This window comes from Coturnix japonica, chromosome 3, assembly GCF_054131305.1.
Source record: "Coturnix japonica strain WE chromosome 3, WE-NBRP24, whole genome shotgun sequence".
NCBI classification, from domain to species: Eukaryota; Metazoa; Chordata; class Aves; order Galliformes; family Phasianidae; genus Coturnix; species Coturnix japonica.
Window position 1 is genome coordinate 79420086 of NC_140665.1, and position 23201 is coordinate 79443286.

General features: G+C 35.4%; 1 long non-coding RNA gene across 1 annotated transcript in view; it reads left to right on the forward strand.

Annotated features, from left to right (window-relative positions):
* Nucleotides 1–8997: 8997 nt before the first annotated feature.
* Nucleotides 8998–23201, forward strand: part of LOC146761516 (uncharacterized) — a 60095-nt gene continuing 45891 nt past the window's right edge. The window contains exon 1 of the long non-coding RNA XR_014944221.1: nt 8998–22496. This is a non-coding gene — a long non-coding RNA (uncharacterized LOC146761516). The remainder of the gene's footprint in view (nt 22497–23201) is intronic.

A 23201-nucleotide genomic window follows, 5' to 3' on the forward strand; every position in this document is an offset into this window, starting at 1 on the left:
CTCTTAATCCTCTTTTATAGATAAATAGCATGACGGGCAAACAAATAAAATGTTATGATAACTGAAGACAATGAGTGTTTGTCTCCTTTCTAAGGTCATGCTCATCACAAGTGAAGTAAACTGCTTTTTAATATACTCAAAAGTATGACCTTGCTTACTACCTCTCATTAGCTTAATGGTTTCTTCTAGTAGAATAACCTTTACTTTTGCTTAAGTAAATTGTTTCAATAAACCTAGTATCCATAAGTTCACTTTTGTGAACTATAAAGTCCATATTTTTCCTAGCTACTTTTTTTTTTCTTTTTTTTTTTTCCTTAATTATTTTTAAATAAACGTCTACAAAGTCTTATTTTTTTTTTTTCTTTGGTATCCTCACACTCCCTGAACTTAATTCACTCACTGTTATCCATCTTAAAAGTGGTTTACTTCTGAGATGATGATGTGTCCACTGAGATAAAAATAATCCCACACTAGTTTTATGAATAAACATTAAACTGATTTCTTCCACAGTCTGTATGATCATGCAAAAATAACTAAATACAAGGTCGAAGAAGAAAATAGTCATAATAATAATCTCCTCACAAAAATTTAGCCAAATATTTTGTTTCCAGGCTTGTGAACTACATTCAAATCCCACACAAAGAAGGTACACAAAGTCTTCAGGTGCAAAACTTTAGCAAAGTCCTAAGACAGGAATGCTTGGTGCTTTCATTTTACATTTGCTTATCATAGAATCATAGAATGGCCTGGGTTGAAAAGGACCACAATGATAATCTATTTACAACTCCCCTGCTATGTGCAGGGTCGCCACCCACAAGACCAGGCTGCCCAGAGCCACATCCAGCCCGGCCTTGAATGCCTTCAGTGATGGGGCATCCACAACCTCCTTGGGCAACCTGTTCCAGTGCTTCACCACCCTCTGACTTAAAAAATTCCTCCTAATATCTAACCTAACCTCTTGATGCTGAGGGAAAGTATCATATACATATATGTCATTCTCATTTCTGTGCTGGGAAGCACAGAAATCATGAAGCAGATCCTTCTGGAAGCTATGTTAAGGCATATGGAAGACAGGAAGGTGATACGGGAGAATGAGCGTGGCTTCACTGAGGGCAAATCCTGCTTGACCAACCTAGTACCTTTTCGTGATGGTAGTATTACATAAATGGAGAAGAACAACTGATGTAATCCGTCTGGACTTCAGTAAGGGCTTTGAGCCTTTGACATGGTACCCCACAACTTCCTTCTCTCAAAATTGGAAAGATATTGATTTGATGGGTGGACTGTTCAATGGCTAAAGACCTAGCTTTTGGATTGAGTCCAGAGGTTGGCGGTCAATGGCTCAGAGTCTGGTTGGAGACTGGTGATGAATGTTGTGTCCCAGGGCTCACTAATGGGACCTATAATCTTAGTATCTTCATCAGTAACATCAACATTGGGGTTGAGTGCATCGTCACGAAGTGTGACACTGTGGAGTGCAGTTGACACAGATGATGGATGAGATGCCATCCAAAGGGACATAGACAGGCTGGGGCAGTGGGCCCAGGTGAACTTCATGAGGTTTAATGACTCCAAATGCAAGGCCTTGCACTTGGGTAGAAGCAACATCCAATGCCAATGCAAGCTGAGGGATGAAAAGATTGAACACAGCCCTGCTGAAAATATGTGGGGGTAGTTGTGGATGGCAAGCTGGACATGAGCCAGCAATGTGCCCTCACAGCCCAAAAAGCCACCCGTATCCTGGGCTGCATCAAAAGAAATGTGGCCAGCAGGTAAAGGGAGGTGATCCTGCCCCTCTACTCTTCACTAGTGAGGTCTCTCCTGGGGTACTGTGTCCAGATGTGGAGTCCTCAGTACAGGAGAGACACAGCCCTGAATTCTCTGAATGTTTTCAAGGTAAGACTGAATCAGGCCCTGAGCAACCTGATCTAGCTGTGGATGTCTCTGTTCATTGCAGGGGAGTTGGACTAGGTGACCTTTAAGGGAACCTTCCATTTATAGTGTTCAATGATTCTATAATAACCTCAGTTTTCTATATAGGGAAGAAATTGATTAGAAATAAGAAAAATAAGGCTGCCCTGGCATGCACATGCCATGATTAGATTTGGACTGCAGCTTTCTCCACAAATTTGATGCCTTTCATGTCTTTCCTTGGGGGATATACTAGAGTGAGCAGAAGCCTCTCCCTTTCTTTCTTAGGATTTTTTCAAAGAAAAGCAGAATGCATTAATGAAGATGAAGACATGGCCCAATGTGCAGCATGGCTATGCTATACATGACTCTGAGATTAAAAGAGACAAAAAGTGGAGTGATCTGCCCTGTACAAAGGCATTCAAAAACAGAATGATAACGATATTTTCTGTTGCTCAGTGGAACTGCAATGTCTCAATTCCAGTTCCTCTTTGCAGCTTACTCCAATGGGAACTGTTCCTCTATTAGGCAATACTAGATGAATTTTCTACTACTATATTGTTAGCTTATTTGCTATCTCTTTAAAGAGCCCCCTTGTATAGTCTATTTAATGCTTTCAAGGTATAATTCAGCTTTTATTGCTATCCCTGTAATAATTCATCTGGGTTTCTAATGAGAAACTATTTCTAGTTTGCAACAGATCCTACTGGTTGACTGGGAAACTGAAAATTCACAACTGAACAAAAGTAATATCTCAGAGTTATTATGAATTCTCTCTGAAAATGGTGCCATTTAATTACCAAGACAAACATATTCCCTGATATAATTCCATTCATCCTGTTAGAGAATTGTATTGAGAACCAAGAAGATTTTTTTTTTAAATTTTATTTTATTTTTCACTATTTGCAAGTAGAATTAATTGATTCTGCCAGTGTTTTTGTTTCTAACATTGCTGTGTGATAACCCAGTAGACAAATATGCACAATACAGCCCCACACTCATTCTCCCCAGCAGGATGAAGAAGACAGTCAGAAGTAGGCAGTACAAGACAGGCAGTTGCTTTTCCTTTCTCTCCCCTTAATGATTCTCTCCCCTTAATGATATTAGTGATTCACATTTTTGATTATTTTAAGCACAGGAAGACTTAGCAGTTTTTAATCAGACCATATTCCAATAAATGGACCATATAAGCAACAGGCCAAGTCAAGACAGGAATGTTTTATGTACATTCTGAAAGAAATCAGTAATGAAGTTTGACTTAAGTGTTTTTTATTTCTTTTATTATTATTTTCAGGAGGAAAAAAAACCAACCAACCAACCAACCAACCAACCAAAAAAAAAATAAAAAATAACAAACAACAACAAAAAAAAAAAACGGAGTCAAATTTCCATAGGCCATTGCTCACGGTTTTATGATTTTTGGTTACAGGAATTCCACATCATTACATCATGTAGTGCACTGGGAGTTAAAGTGTTAATGCTCCATTTCCGGGTACCTGCCTGGAAGAGAAGAAGAAGTAGCTCCAGGAAGCTCTGTGGTCAGAGAGGAGATATAACTCCTGGCAAAGTCACCTGACTGGGCTTTTCTCTTTGTCACTCTTCTCCTTTGCCTCTCCTTGCTGCTGCATCATCCCAACTGCATGCATCACTTCAGTATTTCTGTAAGGCCTAAAGCTTTCAGATACGCTTTCATTATATTTGACTGATTTACTTAAGTTCTAATTATGCTGTATTGTAGTGTGTTACCTTACATTCCGATACCATATTTAGTAAATTAGCTTGTTTCTCCTCAGATCGTTTCTGTTTTGGGGTCCCCTGTTTCCCTGTTCTGGTAGCATGGATTTTGCAAAATCCCTCTGCCCCACTAGTCACAGAACTGGGCTGAACCAGCCTGTTAACTGTTCACACACGGTCAAGTTGAAATGTAGTACCTGATTTCATAAGAAGAAGAACATCTGCTACAATAACTGAAACTAACTGGAAGAATAGATGATTACAGATTAGAAAAGTTGAGGTACCTAAAATGAATTAATTCCTTTGGAATCATATGTAAAATATCAATTGCTATTCTCAGATAATTTCTTTTACAATTTCTTTTCTTCCCTTCCTCATGTTTTTACCAGATATCATTAGAAATTGAGGTCCCTAAGTCCTTAGTGGTCTGGTTTTGTTTTATTCAGCATAACACTTGTCTCTGAAGGAGCAAGGATTTCCAGCAAGCTTTTCTGGGGCTTCTGCCCTCTAAACTTTCTTCCCAGTTAGAACTTGACAGAGAAGGCAAGCGGCTCAATTTACTGCAGCTTTATTCAGAGCAGATGGAGGTAGATGAAACAATAAACAGCAAAGTAGCTCAGCATAGAAGTTAACTAAAACATTAAGCGTAGCTGTAAAATGTGACACGAGGACAAAAGATGCACTTCTGAAGACACTCCTGCAGAACTAAACACCATCAGAAATGAGAAGCCAGTTTCAGAAGAGAAGGAAAGCAGTTTAAAAGAATTTATTTTTTTTTTTAAAGATATTAAACAAACAGTTGTAACTTAATTTAGAAAAGCATCAGATTACTTGGTCTAATGAGCCTTAGAAATTGCCATTTTAATGTGTTTGATCATAAAAGAAAATGTGTAAAATTTGTCTATGGAAAGAAAGCACCTTTAATCATGAGACAACTGTTTCCTTTTATGTATCATAAACCTGCCTTTGATTTTAACTACACAAAATTGTGAATTAAAAAGCCTGATTTTGGAGGAAATCTTTTTTAGAAACATTCTGTAATCATCATTAAGACACATTATGACTTAAGAAGGGTGAATACTTATTTGATGTGATGGTAACAATGGTTGCTGCCTTAAATGGACTATGGGAGAAAATATGTGTTAGGTGTAGTTCAGTTTGCTCCCAGAAAGCAAATTAAACTAGGATGCATTCTTCTCACACAGCTCCCTCTCTCTTATTCTGATGGCTAGGTTGATGTCACACCTGGAAGTTGGTGAAGACTGAAATTGGTGAAGAGCACTATACTGTCTCACTAACATACCAGTGCCTTGAATTCATAATGATACTTTTAACAGTAATAATTGGACAATGGAGTCCAATTGATTTCAGTTATTTCTCATTCAAGACAGAGAATGAATAAAAACTGGCGCAACTCATTCTTTTTCTTTTGTTATTTTTTACTTTTCTTAAATGATGGAAACAATATTTCTGATGTATTAATTTTTGACTGTAATAGCTTTAAAGTGAAGTGTCCCCATAACATTTGAAAATTATCAAATAATTGTGATTTCCAAAGAAAAAGAAGCTAATTAATATTAAATTTTATGTGAACCAAAAAGTGCATTCCAGATTTTAGTAGTACTCTTTGAAATACTGTAAATATATTTCCAACAGGATGAGATCATTAAGAAATAAATCTGCTTGAGTCTGAAATAAGTATATAGAACAGGAAGAAATTAAACAGAGTGCATCATATAGTTGTATCCTTGTAAGTTCTGTTATGAACAAATGAGTGTGTTGGGGTGACAGTAATTAACATTGCCATGTAGAGAAATGACATAATCCATGTTTTTATATAGGGAATACACAAATGGAGTGTTAATTTTAAAGCTGAGAGGCATGTCAGGATATGGAGAAGGTGGTACTGCTCATAGATAAATTCTGAATCCCCAAAATCTCAAAAATAAAAGCCAGGTGAATAGCAACTGCAGATTGTTTAGTCACAAGAACATATGGCATCATGCAAAATACAGAAACTGAATGATTAAACAGACAGACTGAACATTTACATGCAAGGTACAGAGTTTGTAGTCTATTTAAAGTCGATGAGACCTAATTCTAAAAGCTAATGAAATCAGAAGATCATTCCTGGAAGCAGTAGACACAATTTTATGACACTGAGTATCTTGATTACCTCAATTAGTTATATAACATACATTCACCAGAATTTACTTCCAAGAGTCATTGGTGGCTAGTAAAATAGGCCAAGGTATATATGTGTATGTGTGCTTAAATTATGACCAGTAGTACATCTATATATATGCAAGAAAAACAGGTTTTTAATATTGTTTGTTCTTGATGACTGGTGTTTGATTAACAATATTGCTGTTACAACACAAATAATTACTGATTCCAGCAGAGCTACTACTTACTCTAAACAGAAATTGCATTTTATTTACCTGTTATCATTGTAATATCTGAATAAGCCATATGAAGACTAAGGTTGATAACAGTAATGGAAAAGTTAAAAATCACTGAAATAGATTACACGAGACAAGAGATGCCCTTTTTTGTTTAGTATGGACCTGACAGTGAGATATGAATGCTTTCCAGTACTCACTAGTGAGCAAAATAAGCTGTTTGGCCAGACTTCAAGATAATCACAATCTGTGTCTTATTTCCTATTCTTTTAGTTACTTTTCTTTTTCTCAGTAAGCATATGAAGTAAAGAAAAAAAACACAAGAGTCTGTTTCAAGAAAAAAGAACAAACACGAGATTTACAGACAATTATTACTAATGGAAGTATAACTAACTTTTATTATTTATTTACTTATTTATTTTCTCCTAGATCAAGCCTTGGCACCTCTTAGGCCAAAGAAAAATGATTTCATTAATATCAGTTTGGGTGATATGTTTGCTTAGGAATTTTGGCTATTGCTATTTAGATCCTTCTATCCTTTAACAGGAACAAAGACTTAGCCATAGGCTGTTTCTCTGCTGTGACTGTTTGCATGTGTACCGTATGTTCTTTATTGCACACAGTTCTATAATATCACAGGTTTTTGTTTGTTTTCTGTTCAATTTGCTATTTTTAATCTAGTTTAATAATGCTTACAGTTTGTGTAATCTTGACTACAACAGAATGTTTTTACATCAGCACACAAAATATAATTTCTTAAGAGGCTTCCAGATAAATGCTTATAACAAAATCAAATGGATTTTAAAATCTAACTGTTATAGTTAACATTTTTATGCCTCATATTCAATTTTTAGCATTAAGTGTAGTCTGTATGATCTTCTACTTGGTTATTTAACCAACTGCAAATTTCTATCTGCATGTTTTTTTCAATTTCCTTCCTAAATCCTCATATATTTATCAAATAAAGTATACATAGAAGAAATTTTACGTTGCACAAGGTGGTAGCTACACACTGCTCTCCACAACCATTTTTAAACAGTAGTCACTGCAGACTGATGTGTTCTAATCAAACATTTTGCAAAAACTGATGAGGAAATTTGTCAGTGATTATGCATTTTAAGAAAGATTTGAAAACACAAATTAAAACTAATATAAACTTATTAATGAATGAAAAAAATCCATCTGTGTGAATGTGCTGAAAATAATGTCAGTCATATATTATAAACTTACTTGTTGCATTTCATTTTTTTTTTTGATGGAACTCTTCCTTTGAGACAATGTAGGATGACCACACTACACCCATAATAATAGCATTACAATCTAATAGGAATCACACTTAAAGGGGTTTTTCTTTCTGCACTAGCTGAGAGGCTATGAGAAACGTAACACTTTCAAGCTGAGCAGATAAGAAGGAACATAGATATTGTCTCATTTTCTGCAGCTGGTCTATTTTTGGTCTTTTTCCATTGATCGTTTTGTTTGTTACCAGTCCGATGTAAACAGCTGAGCTGAAAACCACAGCTTGTAGAAGTTCTTCATAGGCAGCTTAGAAGCTGATGGGTTAAGCTTCTTAAATTCTGATCTTTGCTTCCTTGAACACTACTCAGAGTGGAATATATGTAAGTGTGCATTATGAACACATAATTTATTCATCCAGTGGATCACAATGATCAGGTAATAAAGATTCAGAGGTTACACTGGAAAATACAGGTTAGTGGTTGTTGTAACATGAAGTTAAGAAGATGAAACTGACTCTTTCAGAAGAGGATGAAATTAATTTAGACAAGCTCTGAATAACTAATGATCACATTTTGGCCTACGGTGCTAGTGTTTTTTTTCAGAAAGCAGGTCTCTTATGAGACCTCCATTTGTCAGAATCAGAATGTGCTGAGCAGAATAACATACCTCATTTGCTTTCTGTGATTTTGGGTCAAAATGTGAGAAGAAAAGCTCTAATAATTTCCAAAATATTGATTCTTTCTATCAGTATCAACTCTTTTCGTGATTCAGCTTCAAATGCTGAGTGAAACCACAGTATAAGCACTCTCTATTTCTACTCAAATACTTCCATCATTGTCCATTGTGATTAATATTCTCTATGAGAAGAAAAATCTTTTTTGGAAGTTTGAAAAAGAGTTGCTTACAGAGTAGTTACGTTAATACCAATTTCACTCCCAACATGTAGTTCTGTCAACACTAGAAATGCAATTCATGTGTCTAGTAAGTACAAATCCATTTACCATTCCTTTACTACTCCCCAAACACCTTTTCTTTACTGTCAGCAACTAAGCTATTATATAGTACATGAATGACAATAGAGAAATGAATATTCTTTGTTCAAAATATATGATGCAATCTTCTAAGTAGCTACATTGTGCCATGTAAAATTCAGCAGGGAATTTTTGCTTCAAGTGATGAATTGTATCTCACTATAAAAGAATTTCTTCTGTTATTTGGATCCCTGAATGCATAGCAATCTATTTGAAATAGTAGAAAATTTATACTTATTCTCCATCCCAATTTGCTAAGCTGTGAAGTTCATACAGAATCAATCACTAGTTCCAGTTGTAGCTGGACTGAACCTATGGAGTCTAGAACTGAAAGTAAAATGACGAGTTAAAGAATTTCCCCCTAACCTGTAACCAAAATTTCCCCTCTTCTATTTGGAAAACCATTCTGCCATATCCTGTTAGAGCAAGTGAACAGTCATTCTTCCTTCTGTTTATAAGCTTCATTTAAATATTGGAAGGCAACAATTAAGTCTTTTCTGGAGTCTTTTCTGTGCTGAACAAGCCCTACTCTCTCAACCCTTCTGCACAACAGAAGTGCTTCATCACACTGATATCTTTGTTGGCTCTCCTGTGAACCAGCTTCAACTGCCCCAGTTCAGTGCACTGAGGACCCCAGGCTTGGATGCAGTACTCTAGGTGGGGTCCCTGCTGGTGACCCCTCTTTTGATGCATCTCATGACACTGTTGGCCTTCTGGGCTGCAAGTACATAATAAACTTTGTGTGGTAACAAGACACACTTAAATACCACAGTCAGCTGTGGTAACATACACATGTGGTAACATAGTAACATACAGGTTTGTCATGAAAACTCCCCTAGTGCAATGAGGAAGGAAACTGCTTATCCAGTTCTGAATAAAATACAGTAAAATTGTTTCCTGAAACAGTGAATTGGCTCTATTTTTACACACAGTATTTGCTTTTCCATTTTCATTATCATTGGCTGTGTTTTTTTTTTTAAGTACTGTTGTGTGGCAAGTGAAGGAATAGGTTCCACAAAAGAATTCTTCTGTCAAATGTATGCTTTTTATTTCTGGTACTGGTTAAATAAAAGCTGTCAAACAACTGGATTTTCTTCCTTTTTCACAAAGAAATTGTCCACTGAGTATTTGTCTTTTTCTTTTCTTTTCTTTTCTTTTCTTTTCTTTTCTTTTCTTTTCTTTTCTTTTCTTTTCTTTTCTTTTCTTTTCTTTTCTTTTCTTTTCTTTTCTTTTCTTTTCTTTTCTTTTCTTTTCTTTTCTTTTCTTTTCTTTTCTTTTCTCTTCTTTTCTTTCCTTTCCTTTTTTTTCTTTTCTTTTCTCTTTTCTTTTCTTTAATTGCATTTATAGCTTCAAGTCATTAAACACTTTGCTTACAGGTGACCTAGCCTTACACATCTTTAATCGTATCTAAAGGTTGTGAAGTCACATTTGTGAAAAGAAAGAATGCTCTGAAAGCTTATACAAATACTGATTTATTTATTTTTTAAATAAATGTTTAATTAAAAATCTTGACATAAGTTAAAATACAGTGATATATACCTTTCTTTAGAGATAATTGTTGTTAATTAAAGAAAATCTTAGAATGTGTTGGAAGGGATCTCAAGGATCATCAGGTTCCAAAGCCCCTGCTTCATACAGGGCCACTAACCTCTAATCTAATACCAGGCTTCCCATCCAACCTGGCCCTGAACATCTCCTTTGGACTGGAGTTTCCACAGCTTCTCTGAGCAGCCTGTTCTAGCAACTTACCAGTCTCTTGGTAAAGAACATCCCCCTGATACCCAACCTAAGTCCTCCCTCCTTCAATCTAAAACTATTTCCCCTTGTCCTGCCATTATCTACCCTTGTAAGAGTTGATTCCTCTCCTGTTTGGAGACTCCCTTTAGGCTGCTATGAGGTCACCCTGCAGTCTTCCCTTTTGCAGGCTGAGCAAGCCCAGTTTCCTTAGCCTGTCCCAGCTCAAGACTACTATAGTGGAAAGTCATCTTGCTTCTTTAATCTGGTTTTACTAAAAGCTTTTAATAGTTCTGTTTCTACACTAGTTAAGCTGTAAATATATTTTGTGTGTCTTGAGACTCCTATTTCTAGGCAAGAAAAAGTGAGTTTCTCCTTCACCTTGACAATTAGAAAAAATAGTCTCTGAAATAATATAGTTTTTTGTTTGCTTGGTTGGTTGGTTGGTTTTTTTGTTTTTTGTTTTTCCCCTCCATTTTACTTCTTTTTGTGTTTAATCTTGTCATTAGCTTCAGGTCTGAATGTATTTACATGTATACCCTAGCATGAAAAGTGTAAATACATACATTTTGATTTCAACAGGGTAGTCAATGATAGGAACAACTTTGTGATGATGTATACTGTTCTGCTGGTAATTCTAAAGGGTAGACACGTGTGCTGGGGAAACTTGATTTTCTGGTTGGACTTGATTGATACAGTTGGATGGATAGCTATGGATAAAGTTTCAGAAGTCAGATCAGAGGTGAGAAATGCAAGTTTTTTGTTAGCTTCTATTCTTACAAGAATTCATTATCAAGAATAACTGTTGAATAATCTCTATAGTAATCTGGATTTTAGGGATCAAGGGAAGTTTTAACTCTATATTCTGAGATTTGACATTGTTTTGATAAAAAGGCATTAGACAGAGGAAAGGAATTAAATGCAGTATGAGAGAGAAAGGTGGGAAGGGAAAGTTGGGATGAAGAACTCTGGAGATAAGTAGAGCTTCCATTAGAAGTTGTTCTTTTTTGGCAGTTGGGCCCTTCCTGGATGAGACTGCTGTTTTTCTTAGGTGGTTATCTTTAGCAGTCACTCTGACTCCTGTGTGAAAACATTAATTCCACCTGCTGAAGAAAGGATGTAAGCCTGAGCATCATGTTTATTTTAACTAGGGCACAACTAGTCAAGATACTATGTTCTGATATATTTTGAAGTGTTGGTAGACATAATGGGGGCGTAAGCTCACATCTGGCTCTAAAACACAACTCTTATTAAAAAGTTTTTGTTCTTGTTTTGCTGTGCTAGCAGTTTACATTTAGCTGAATGATATTTGTTTGTTGCCATAAAAAATGAGATATAAAAAAGAAGATGTGTTTAAAAAAAATTGTGTTTTCAGTCATGATGATTTTTTTTTAATTTTTTTTTTTTTTTTTTTTTTTTTCTGGTCATATATGAGAAGAAGGAAAAGGAATGTATTTTTATTTTCTACCGATTTTTTAGTGAAGTAGAAGATTAGTCAACTTTAAGAGACTTATTCCTTTTGCTCATTTTTCTTGGTACCTTTTTGCCCATGGAGATCCATTTCAAGATTTATTTTTTCATTTTTTTATTTTTCACCAAAATTCTAAGGTGTTTACTTATCTTGTGTTGGAAGACCTAAATCTCAGAATGACATTAAGGACTTAGGTATCAAAATCACTTATGAAGGTGGAGCTTCGGCACTTTTGAAACTGTCATATAGATATACAGAACCAAATTTCTTGAAATAAGGATATTTAGAAAGGTTTAATTTTTTAAAAAGTGAACTTAAAAACCAAAACAACACAGAACATTCATTCAGCAATCTTATCCATGATAGCTCAGGGTGAGTATGACTAGGAAAGACCTTTTAAAATGTGTTTCCAGCATATAATCTGTTGACCCAGAAATTTGTACCTCAAAGAATAACAGAGTAAAAAATGTTGCCTTTAAGTATACTACCCATAATTGATCTGGTCAGTTTTATTGACTGTATCTCAAAGTGAGTGATAATTTTGCTGTGGCTTTTTTTGTAGTTACCTGTTTTAACAAATACTGTCTTCTTTCATAATTTTAGTTTCCTTTCTCTCTTCTTACCTCTGGGTAACCTTGAACTGTTAAGGAGGCAGTGTGGCACAGTTCTCTGTTCTTTTCTTAAGACTTATTTCCTTGGCTCTATAAAAAGAAAGCTGATCTATACTCACTCTATCTTATTCTCTTCTTTGCAAATATTTTAATAAGGTGAACTCTTTACTGCTGCGCTTGTGTGTTTGAAGTCATTATCATAGAATAGTTGGAAGGACCCTCAAAGGTTATCCAGTTCCAACCAACTGCCATGGGTGGGTATCCTTTGCAGTTGACTATACTGCTCACAGTCCATCTTGAACTTCAACACTTCCAAAGACAGGGCATCCAATATTTCTCTGTGCAGTCTGTTTCACCACCCACTGAGTAATGAAGTTATTCTAAGTATCTAATCTACACTCTTTTAGTTTAAAGCCCTTACCTCTCATTCTATCTCTACACTCCCTGATAAAGTCTTTGCCCATCCTCCTCAAGTTCCACTCTGAAAGAAAGATATTGAAGTGCTGGAGCTTGTCCTGAGAAGGGCAGCAAAGCTGGTGAGGGGTCTGGAGCACAAGTCTTATGAGGAGTAGCTGAGTGAGCTGGGACTGTTTAGTCTGGAGAAGAGGAGGCTCAGGGGAGACCTTTTCATTCTCTATGCTTACCTGAAGGGAGGTTGTGGTGAACTGGGGGTCAGCCTCTTCTCTTGTGTAACTAGTGATAGGAGTAGAGGGAATGGCCTCAAGTTGTAGCAGGGGAGATTCTGGCTGGACATTGAGCAGTATTACTTTTCCAAAAGAGTGGTCAGGCACTGGAATGGGCTACCCAGGGAGTCACCACTCAGAATTTAACGGTAAATTTGGTTAGGGGAACAGATGCATAGCAGTTTGCAATAATTTTCTATGGGCCATCACATCAGCATGGAAAATCCAGAAACTTGAGTGTATGCTTTTTTACTCCCTTATCAGGAAGGATAGAGAAAAGTTAGAGCTACTACTTCATTAATGAACACAGCCAACCTAAGGACATAATGTAACCACTTGTATGCCACAGGAAGAACTGTATGACTTCTTAAAGGAAGGAGATGACTGAGTAACATACTTGTAGAAACTCACAAAAAAGTCTTGTTGACAGATTTAAAGATGAGAACCAGAGTCTGGTTTAATCATGTCTTCAGTTTAATTCTTCACAGTTAGATTTAGCAACTGCAACAAGACCATCGCTTTTGTATGGCCATTGTACACTGGCCTCATTAAACTTCTTTGGACTGTACTGAAGTGGTTTTTCAAAGGACAGTGAGTACATACTGAATTACCATATCCTTAGTGTAATGATCAGAAAATGATTTCCTTGGCCACTTTGGTACAGGAAAGCAAAATGGAAAGAAAAAAAGAAAAAAAAGAAAAGGATGTTACATTAAGTATCTCTTTGACACAAACATCATAATGCTTTGTCTTGGCTAGCAAATCCTCTAGATAGGGAGCATATTTGACGTAGTATAAAATAAATAAAATCAGAATAGGGCATTATTCAACACTAGCAGTATGCCAGACATTACAGCAATGGTGGTTTTTTGTTTCATTTTTTTCTTTGTTTGGTTGGTTGTTGTTTGTTTTTTTTTTCTTTTTTCCTTTGGTGTATCTAGATTCTTAAAAATGAAGTAATAATTCAGTGCCCATTCACAGTGCCACTATTTTTTACAGAGATAATGTGCAACATATACAGTAGAATGTGTCCCTTTGAATTTATTTTAGAGTTACTGATCCCACCTATTTATTTACCTACATTTAAGCATTTCTTAGCAATTTACACTGTAGCATCTGCCACATAGAAGGGCATCATGATTTATCTGCAGCTCTGAATACATTACTTGTTAACCTTTACAAACACCTAGCGTGACTCATTCTGTCTTATCACAGCAGACGTCAGTGGGAGTAAGCATCACTCAACAGGACAACCAGTTTGTACAAGATATAGGCACATGTACCAAATGTACCCAGATAAAAGAGTTGGTTAATTTTTAAAGTGTTGAAAAGGAACACGAACACAACAATACAGTCTGTGATGGGATTTGTGGCATATGTATTGGTAGTCATACTGAGGGGACCAAGTACTAAATGGTAGCCCAAGTAATGAATGAGAGAAAGATTGCTTATAATCACCTCCTTTAAGTATCTCTCCTTAAAAAAGCATCTAACTTTAGCCCTTAATTTCTTCATTTCTTCCAGACCATTCAGTGTTGTTGAACAAGTTGCTGCAGTTTGCCTGAGTAGAATTTTTTTTTTTGCTGCATTTTGCCACATTTCTCTGCCTAATGCTAATTTACACAGGCTTGGGAAGCACGGTACTTACACAGCTTATCTTTCAAGGAGTTTGGCCATGCCACAATTTATAACCTTGTCATGGTCATGGAGAACAGAAATTTCCTAAAACATATATATCTATGTGGCCTGTACTTTTGACTGATTTTATTGTTAGATTGATAGCTATTTTAAGACCAAACAAAATTTATGGCAATTTGCACTAAAATGGGTAAAATACCAAATTAGAAAAACATGTATGTATCAGATGAAAATCCAGAAACAAAGAAAAAATCAGTCATCTGGGAAGAATATTCTCTTTATTTCTCCTTCAAGTTTGTCCATTGGTACAGTTTTCAATTTAAAAAACAAACAAACAAACAACAACAACAACAACTAATTAATAAGAGCCTTTGGGTAACTTTTCCATGTTTGTTTTCTGAAGTGGCAGGTATTACTGGAATTGTCCCAATCAAGCTGTTAAAAAGAATAATCAGATACGGTCACCCACTCAGATTTTGTTAAAAAGTCAAACCGGAGCCCACTAAGAGGAAATGGCCTTTTGTAATGAACTCGACACCCACTGCCTGTTAATAAGAAATACATCTCTCTTTTTTTATTTTTTTTTTTTTAAGCATACCAAATGACATTTTTAATATGATTATTTCTATACAGAATTGCTATTGTTTGAATTGGAAGGGGCCTGACTCCAAGGGTAGGGTATTGACTACCTCATTGGCAACCTGTTCCAGTGCTTCACTGCCCTTACTGTAAAAATTTTTTTTTCTTACATGTAGTCTAAATCTTTCCTCTTTTAGTTTGACACTATTTCCCCTTGCCTTATTGCAACAGACCTTGCTAAAGCATTTATTCCCCTCTTTCTAATAGCCCCTTTCTGGATATTAAAAGGTCACTATCAGGTCTCCCAGAAACATTCTCTTGTCCAGGCTGAACAGCACCAGCTCTCTCAGCATGCCCTTGTAAAAGAGTTTTTTTCTTTTATATATTGCATTACATCTTCTTTGTAAAGTCTAATAATTTTCTTTAAAAAGCAAGTAACATCTTTCATCAGAACCAGCAAATCATCAAAAGAGAAATCAAGAAAGGCTTAAGCTTAGATCTAGATGCCTGAATTAGAGACTTGTTTCCTATAAAAACTTCAATGTCAAAGAAAAGCTATAAGGTATTATAATTTTTGGACTTCCAATAAAGTTTAGAAGCACTAGAGACTCTATACATTGCTGTAGGTAACAAAATAGCATCCTAAATTGAATGCTCCATTCAAAGTTGTATGAATATTTTCTTGTATTATCAAGGCCAAACAATATTAGACTATGCAGAACTCTTAAGCATTTTTTCTTACTTACCTCTTTCCTAGTCACACATTGCTGACTGTGAGAATTTGACTGATGTGATTACATATTAGCTTTACATCGTATTACTTTGTTGTATTTAATTGATTTTTATACAGAAAATTATGGGTGTTATATTTGAAACACAACAGTTTTTCCTCACAGCTCCATAAAGGGCTAGTTTTGAGCTTAGCATTTAAACCTTTTATAACATTGTGTAAAAAGTTTTTAAGACTAGAGGAGAACTTTGTAATCACAGCTTTTCTGCACTGAAAATTTTAGATAATGAAGTTATCATAGGTTGGATTACCTTGGTAATGATGTACCAGATTCTGACATACAATGTCAGGTTGTGGCATTTTCATAAAGTTTCTTTGTGCATTGTATTCTGACATGGTGTGACTCACATAATTTGACTTGATATGTCTTACAGTGACACTTTGCCATAGATATGCAAATGCTCCCATTTTCTGAAAAGAACAATAACAATACTCTTGATAAATCAATCAGAAAAACACTGATATTTTTCACATTTTCAGGATATAAATAGTATTGCATAGAATTCACTGGGTCATGTTAGCATTTATTCATGTTCCTATAGGTACATATACAACACCAACTGAGCGACAGTGCTTAGAAAACAATATTCTGTTTAAAACCATAAACACTTTTGTAAGAAGTAATGCTTCTTTTTTATATACTTTGCACTTATTTTTGAAAATGTAGCACACATGCACATAAGAACACAAAGCTATTATAAATTCAGCATGCTATATTTGCTTCTAAATATTCTCGTGTTTTGTGCTTTCTAACAAGCTCCCATGATAGTGGTGCTCTTCTGCTGATAAAGAACAAGGGCAGTTAGGCTTTGTCAAGACTCTTTTGTGGGTGCCTCAGAGAGCTCAGACAGTAGAAAAAGTTGGGAAGAAACCTTTGGTAGGTAAAGTTGCAGCACATATTATTCTACCTGGAACAAGGAGAACCCAAGAACTACTTTGACTTCCTGAACTGAAATGTAGTTTCGGGTCAACTAAAGTCAGAATACAATATCTTTAGCCTTTAAATTACTTTTATCAAGAACATTTATTAATTTGCATTCTTAACAGGGAATGCAACAAGTCACTTTTCAATAGAGAATACATTTGTTTGTATTGCTAAGAAAGTCTAATCCCATTTCAGATATTTTGGATGAAAACAAACAAAACAAAATGACAACAGCAAAGAGAGAAATACAGCTAAATATTCCATGAATTTATGAGCTGTCTTCAGAATCTGAAACCAAATAGCCAAGCATGCAACCAACCAAATGAAAAAATATATATATATTATCCAGGAAGGTAAGATAGTGCCCAAAACAAGAATACTGGTTTCAAGTTCTTTAGGAACTATATTGTAAAATTATTATTTTTTTAATTAAAAAGGAAAAAAAAAAAAGTGTTCTATCTAAATCTAAACCTAAATCACTAAAGAATCATAGTTTTTCTGCTGGGTTCTCAAGCATAATATCTGCAAATATTAAAAAAAAAAAAAAAGGTAGTTGTAACAGACAGTGCTTTAAGATAAATTTGTATTTGCTCATTATTAAGTTGAAACTGCGCTAAGCCATGTTTAGTTAGCATAAGGATTAAAATAATTTTATAAATGTTTTTATAAAAATAAATTTGAAAAGATCGTGAAGTGCTTTGTTAAGCTTGCTGTATACTTTTAGGAAAAGTATGAAAAGGGGAATATAATTTTCCAACTTTCATGTACCGCAATTAACAAAAAAAAACAAAAAACAAGAGAAAGGAATTTTACCGTGTGTGTGTTTGTGTGTGTGTGTGTGTGTGTGTAGAAGGATATGAACTGAGAATTTCAAAGCATTTGGTTTAGGTTATTGATTAGAAATTAAAACTGGATACACAGCACAATTCATATATTATAAGAGAAAAGGAAAAGATAAATGAAATAATAAAAAGGTCATTAACAACAAGAGCTTTGCTACTATAGAGGCATGTCTCAGTAATATAGCAGGTTACAGGTCTATTCTCTGGGTAGCCACGTGTTGCATGTATCTTAAGTATTTAAATATACTATTTGTTACAATATTAGGTTGTAAATTATTATAAATACATTTATTATAAGACATACCGTGAAATATAATGTGAAAAGGGGGATGTAGAAGTTGGTTCTTACATGAAATTATCTCTGAAAACATGATTTCATTAAAGAAGTATCTGATTTTAACAACAAGAGATTCTTAACACGAGCTTCAAGTAGGACAAACTGTTCTTAGGCTAGAAATAATCCATAACAGATTGAACATTCAAAAAAAAATTACAAATGTACACCAATGATATTTCAGATATAAAATGAAAATCTCTAAGATACATAATAAAAAAGAGCAAATATTCATAGGACTGCTCGGATTGGAAAAGACAACTAAGTCCAGTCTCAACCAGACCATACTACCCTCCACTAAATCATGTCCCTGAGTACCACATCCAAACAGTTTTTAAATACGTTCAGGGATGGTGACTCAACCACCTCCCTGGGGAGCCTATTCCAGTGCTTAACAACCCTTTCTGTGAAGAAGTTTTTCCTTATATCCAGCCTAAATTTCTTCTGGCTCAAAGTAAGTCCATTTCCCCTTGTCCTGTCACCTGTCACCAGTGAGAAGAGACCAACCTAGCTCTCTCTGCAATCACCTTTCAGGTATTTGAAAAGAGCAATAAGGTCTCACCTCAGCCTAGTTCCTTCAGTCGTTTGTCATAGTGCATATTCTCCAAGCCCTTCATAAGCCTTGTCTTGCCTTTCTTTTTTGCTCTACCAAAACAGATTGTTATGAAATTATAGCAAAATTATTTAAAAGTGTGTAGGGCCAGATTATGAGTTACTGAAAAGTATCTGGAGAGCTGTTAATTGTTTTTCTTCAGGTACATTTGTATATGAGCCTAATAGTTTGCAATGTACTGCTGGAGCAGAAGTACTCAACTGTATCTAGATACTTCCTATACCTGCAATGCTAGAGATATTGCAAAATGGTCTCTGTATCCAGGAAATATTATAAGCTCTTTTGAATGTACTTAAGTTTTAGTAAGACATTCACAGATAATTGTCAAAAAGATTTGTATTCTTTACTTGAAAAATACCAAGCTTGTATGTATTGTAGGAGAAATGTGTGTAATTCTTTTTCCTACTGAGATTGAAAAGAGAAATCAGATTATGTTTGGGAACACTTGTGTTTTCCCGAGGGAAACAACAGACAATAAATTGATTGTGACTATCTGTATCTCTAGTAGGACTTAAAGGAGCAAGTTTCAAATGGAAAGAAATAAAAAAGAAAGGAATGTTTATTGTCATTTTGATAAAGTTTATAGTGTTTCATCTATTTCTGGAAAGCTTGTCATGCATACTGCATTTTAACTCTGAAATACAGAAATATTTAAAGATTAATTTAAATAAAAACTAAATGAGTTTTGTAAGGAAAAGCAAACACAAATCATACAGGGACATCTTTTTAAATATTAGACTCAAAGAGAAAGACAAATACCTACATATGTATCATTTTTGTCAGAATAAATGTGAATTGGAAAATGAAAAGGGAAAAAATGAGTGAGCATAGTAAGAACACAATTTAAAGTTGTATCTTTATTCTTATTATGGAGTGTTTTTTTCTTTATAAAGAGGACATGTTAAGCGTATGGTTAAGGTTTGCTTTGAAATCTTTTTTTTTTTTTTTTTTTTTTTAAATTTTTCTTCCATATTTTCCTCCAAATTTACAGACCCAGTGGTGTCAAAATGCCTCAGTGTTCAAAATGATGCAAGTACTCCATATGTTTATAATGCTTACTTTTGAATTTTATTTTTAATAGAAGAGCTAAAGGACAAAACCTTTTACTTAAGGAGTAATACAACATGGATATTTGTCAGAAAGTAATATAGCCCATGGTATTTAACACATATTAGTCCACTATAGATACCTACAATAGAGATGACTGAGACAGAACAGGAGCTATGTACCCTTTATCAGATATAGAAGTCAACTCAAGGACATAAGTTGGTTCCTTAAATTTGAAAACATGAGTTAATAACATATTGTTCAACCAGTTCTTGCACTATATATGAGAGTGCTTTGCCTCAGAAGACAGAATGATTACTTGAAATGGAGTGGAGAAAATGTTAGAATTTAATCTGAAGAGAGCTTGTTTATAGGTGACCTGGAAGAAATTAATGACCAAACACTGCAGAAAAAGGAAATGGGAAATTTAAGAAACTTGAAAACTTAGATGTATACTGATGTGGGAGAAGGATAATTAGAAATCAAATGGTGCATCAGGACCTCTTAATGATTTGTAGATAAAAAATGATTGAACATAAAGTGAAAAGGATTAGTAAGAAAGAGTAACAGCAATGTGAAGAAAATACAATAACAAGACTTAGACATAAAAAGAATTGCAAAAGCCAGAATCATAAGAACAGTAATAAAAAATAAAAAGTGAGGACTAAGTGAGAGGCAGCACTGTTGCAGAAAAATACACAATGGGTTGCAAACTTACCAAAAATAAGCCTAAATGAATCAGAAAGAACCTCTTTACAGGGGAAAAAACTTCATTGTTTTAACAAAATGATACTACAGCAGATGTGATAATCTAAATTATATTCATTTGGCTAGTAAAACATCCTTTCTTTCCCTACAACCTCTGCTTCATTAAGTGAAATAATGCATGTAAGACATAGATGGTAATTATGGTACTTTGCTTGTAGGCAAAAAAAAAAAAAAAAGAAAAGAAAAGAAAAGAAAAGAAAAGAAAAGAAAAGAAAAGAAAAGAAAAGAAAAGACAAGACATTAACAGGAGAGAATTTAGAGGACAAAAATACAGTTAAGGTTGTGAAAGAAAATAATAACAGGAAACAATAAACTGAGGCACCATGGTGATACTTGGATGGAAATATTAAATGAAGTGTTAGGGAGAGGGCTGATTCAATATGCTTCATATCTACTAGTAGAACAAGAAATACTGCATTTAGTTTTCAACAAAATTGATACTGTTTTGATCTTTGCAAATAAACTGTGAAGTAACTTGATGACTACATAGGTAGGTAGGCTGTAGAGTTTAATTGCTGGCAGGTTTTTCAAGTGTTGTGATTTAACTTGCCTTTTTCTCACTCTCCCTCACCCTCCTGCCCCTCACCCACAATGGGACAGGGGAGAGAAATTAGAAAAAAAGGTAGGACTCATAGGTTGAGATAAGAACAATTTGATAAGACAAAAAAAGGAAGTGAGAAATAACAGTAATAATACATATCTATACGGTGCATTAAAAATAGCGTGGCCTGCAGGTTGAGGGAGGTGATCCTCCCCCTCTACTCTACCCTGGCGAGCTCACATTTGGAATACTGTGACTAGTTCTGGGTTCCTCAGTTCAAAAAAGACAGCGATCTCCTAGAAGGAATCCAGCAGAGGCCCACAAAAACGTCAAAGGGCCTGGAGCATCTGCCGCACAAGTAAAGGCTGAGTAACATGGGTTACTGAGTTCAGCCTAGGGAAAAGATCTGATTTATCTTTATAAATATCTAAAGGGAAGTGACAGACAAATGGATGAAGCCAGGCTCTTCTTGGTGGTGCAGACAAGGAGCAATGGCCTAAAACTTGAACATAGGAAGTTCCATACAAATTTGTGGAAGATTTTCCATGTGGTAAAGGTGATGGAGACTGGAACAGGTTGCCTGGATTGGTTGTGGAGTCTCCTTCAATGCAGATATTTAAAACCTGAAAAAAAAAGCTGAAACCAGGACATCAGGATAGATGTCAGATGTGAGTAATAAAAAATCTTTAAGTCAATATGAAAACTCACTTATCACAGAAAATCCTGGCATCTTCCTTCAAGCATGCTTGTCCATTAATTTTCTGCGTGTATGTGCCATGTTGCTGCCATTGCAACATAACTGCACAGTGTTCCTGTGATCACCACAATGACAGCCATCTGACATCATCTGTGTCAGTTGTTTGCAGCTTTTGCTGGCTGTGTAGTTTTGATGGGTTAACCTTGGCTGGCTTCCAGAACCCCACCAAGCTTCTCTCTCATTCATATTACTCAACAAGACAAGGGGAGAAAACAGGGTAAAAAACCCATGGCTTGGGACAGAGACAGGGAGATGATAACTTTTTCTATCCACCATTGTGGGCAAAATAGGCAGAATTTATGGAAGATTATTTTTACTTACTGCCAATTAAAAATAAGAGTGTATAGTAAGAGAAAAATGCAAAACTAGAAATACCTTTCCCATGACACTAGATGAACTTCATGCCTTCCTTTCCAGCTTTCCACTTCCTCTGCTTCTTCAAGCAGTGCAGAAGAATGGAGGTTGCAATCAGAACATAACAGTTCCTTTCTGCCTAAGTTTTCTCCTCACACTTTTGATATTTTCTAGCATGGGATCCCATGGGATAAAATCCTTCAAAAATTGCTCTCGTTATTCCTTCTCTACCCGAGGCTGCAGGTCCTGCCAGACAACATGTTCCTGTGCGGGCTTATCTCCATGGACTGCATCTCTTGCCAGGAAGCAGATGCTTTCTATCCCTTCTAAAATGTGTCTTCCAGAGGCACAACAACCTTGGCTGGTATGCCTAGCCCCACACTGACACTGCTGAAGCCAGCTGGAACCTACTGTGTATGGCACGGGGTAGTACTGGACATCTCCACATCTCACAGAGGAGTCCTGTAGCTCCTGCTGCCAACACCTGCCCAGGTACAGTAGTCATTACAATAGCCAAGACAGTCCTGGACTACAGTAAGTGCCAGTTTGGAAACAGTATATCTACTGATTAAGAGTAATGTCTGTTATCTTCCAATAATTAAAGATAAACTGGGATGCCAGTTCCTCTCAGAAAGGAACAGGAGTTGATTGATTTGCACTGTTGAAGAAGGGTAAGGACTGTGAATTACAACTGTATGCTTAACTCCCTGTATGTATTGTTGCAGTGTCTCTAAATAGCTAATACCACTGTTTCCTTTTGTGTTTTCAGTCTGTTAACAACATTTGTTTTCATCACAAATCCATCCATCCAAATCTCCAAAGGCTGTTCAGCAAATCTGTGTTCTCTGTCAGAAAAGCCAATCTCAGTCAGATAAGATCAGATAATCCAGACATGAGTTAAACATTTCAACTTAAATTATTGACACAATCTTAGACAATGAAATCAAGGGTTTTGTTCTGTTGAGCGGGTGTTGAAGATTAGAAAGATGTTTCAGATATCTAGGAAAACAAACCTGTTTTGTTTTTTTTTTTTTTCTTTTTTCTTCCCGCCCCCCAAAATATTTCAACTCCTGATTATGGTATAAATACAAGATCTGTGCCAGATTTTCAAGGAAGGGAAGAAAAGTATTTTCTGAAATTCAGATGTTATATTTTAGTATATTTAGTGTTCTTATAAGCAAGTGTTTTGGCTGTCCA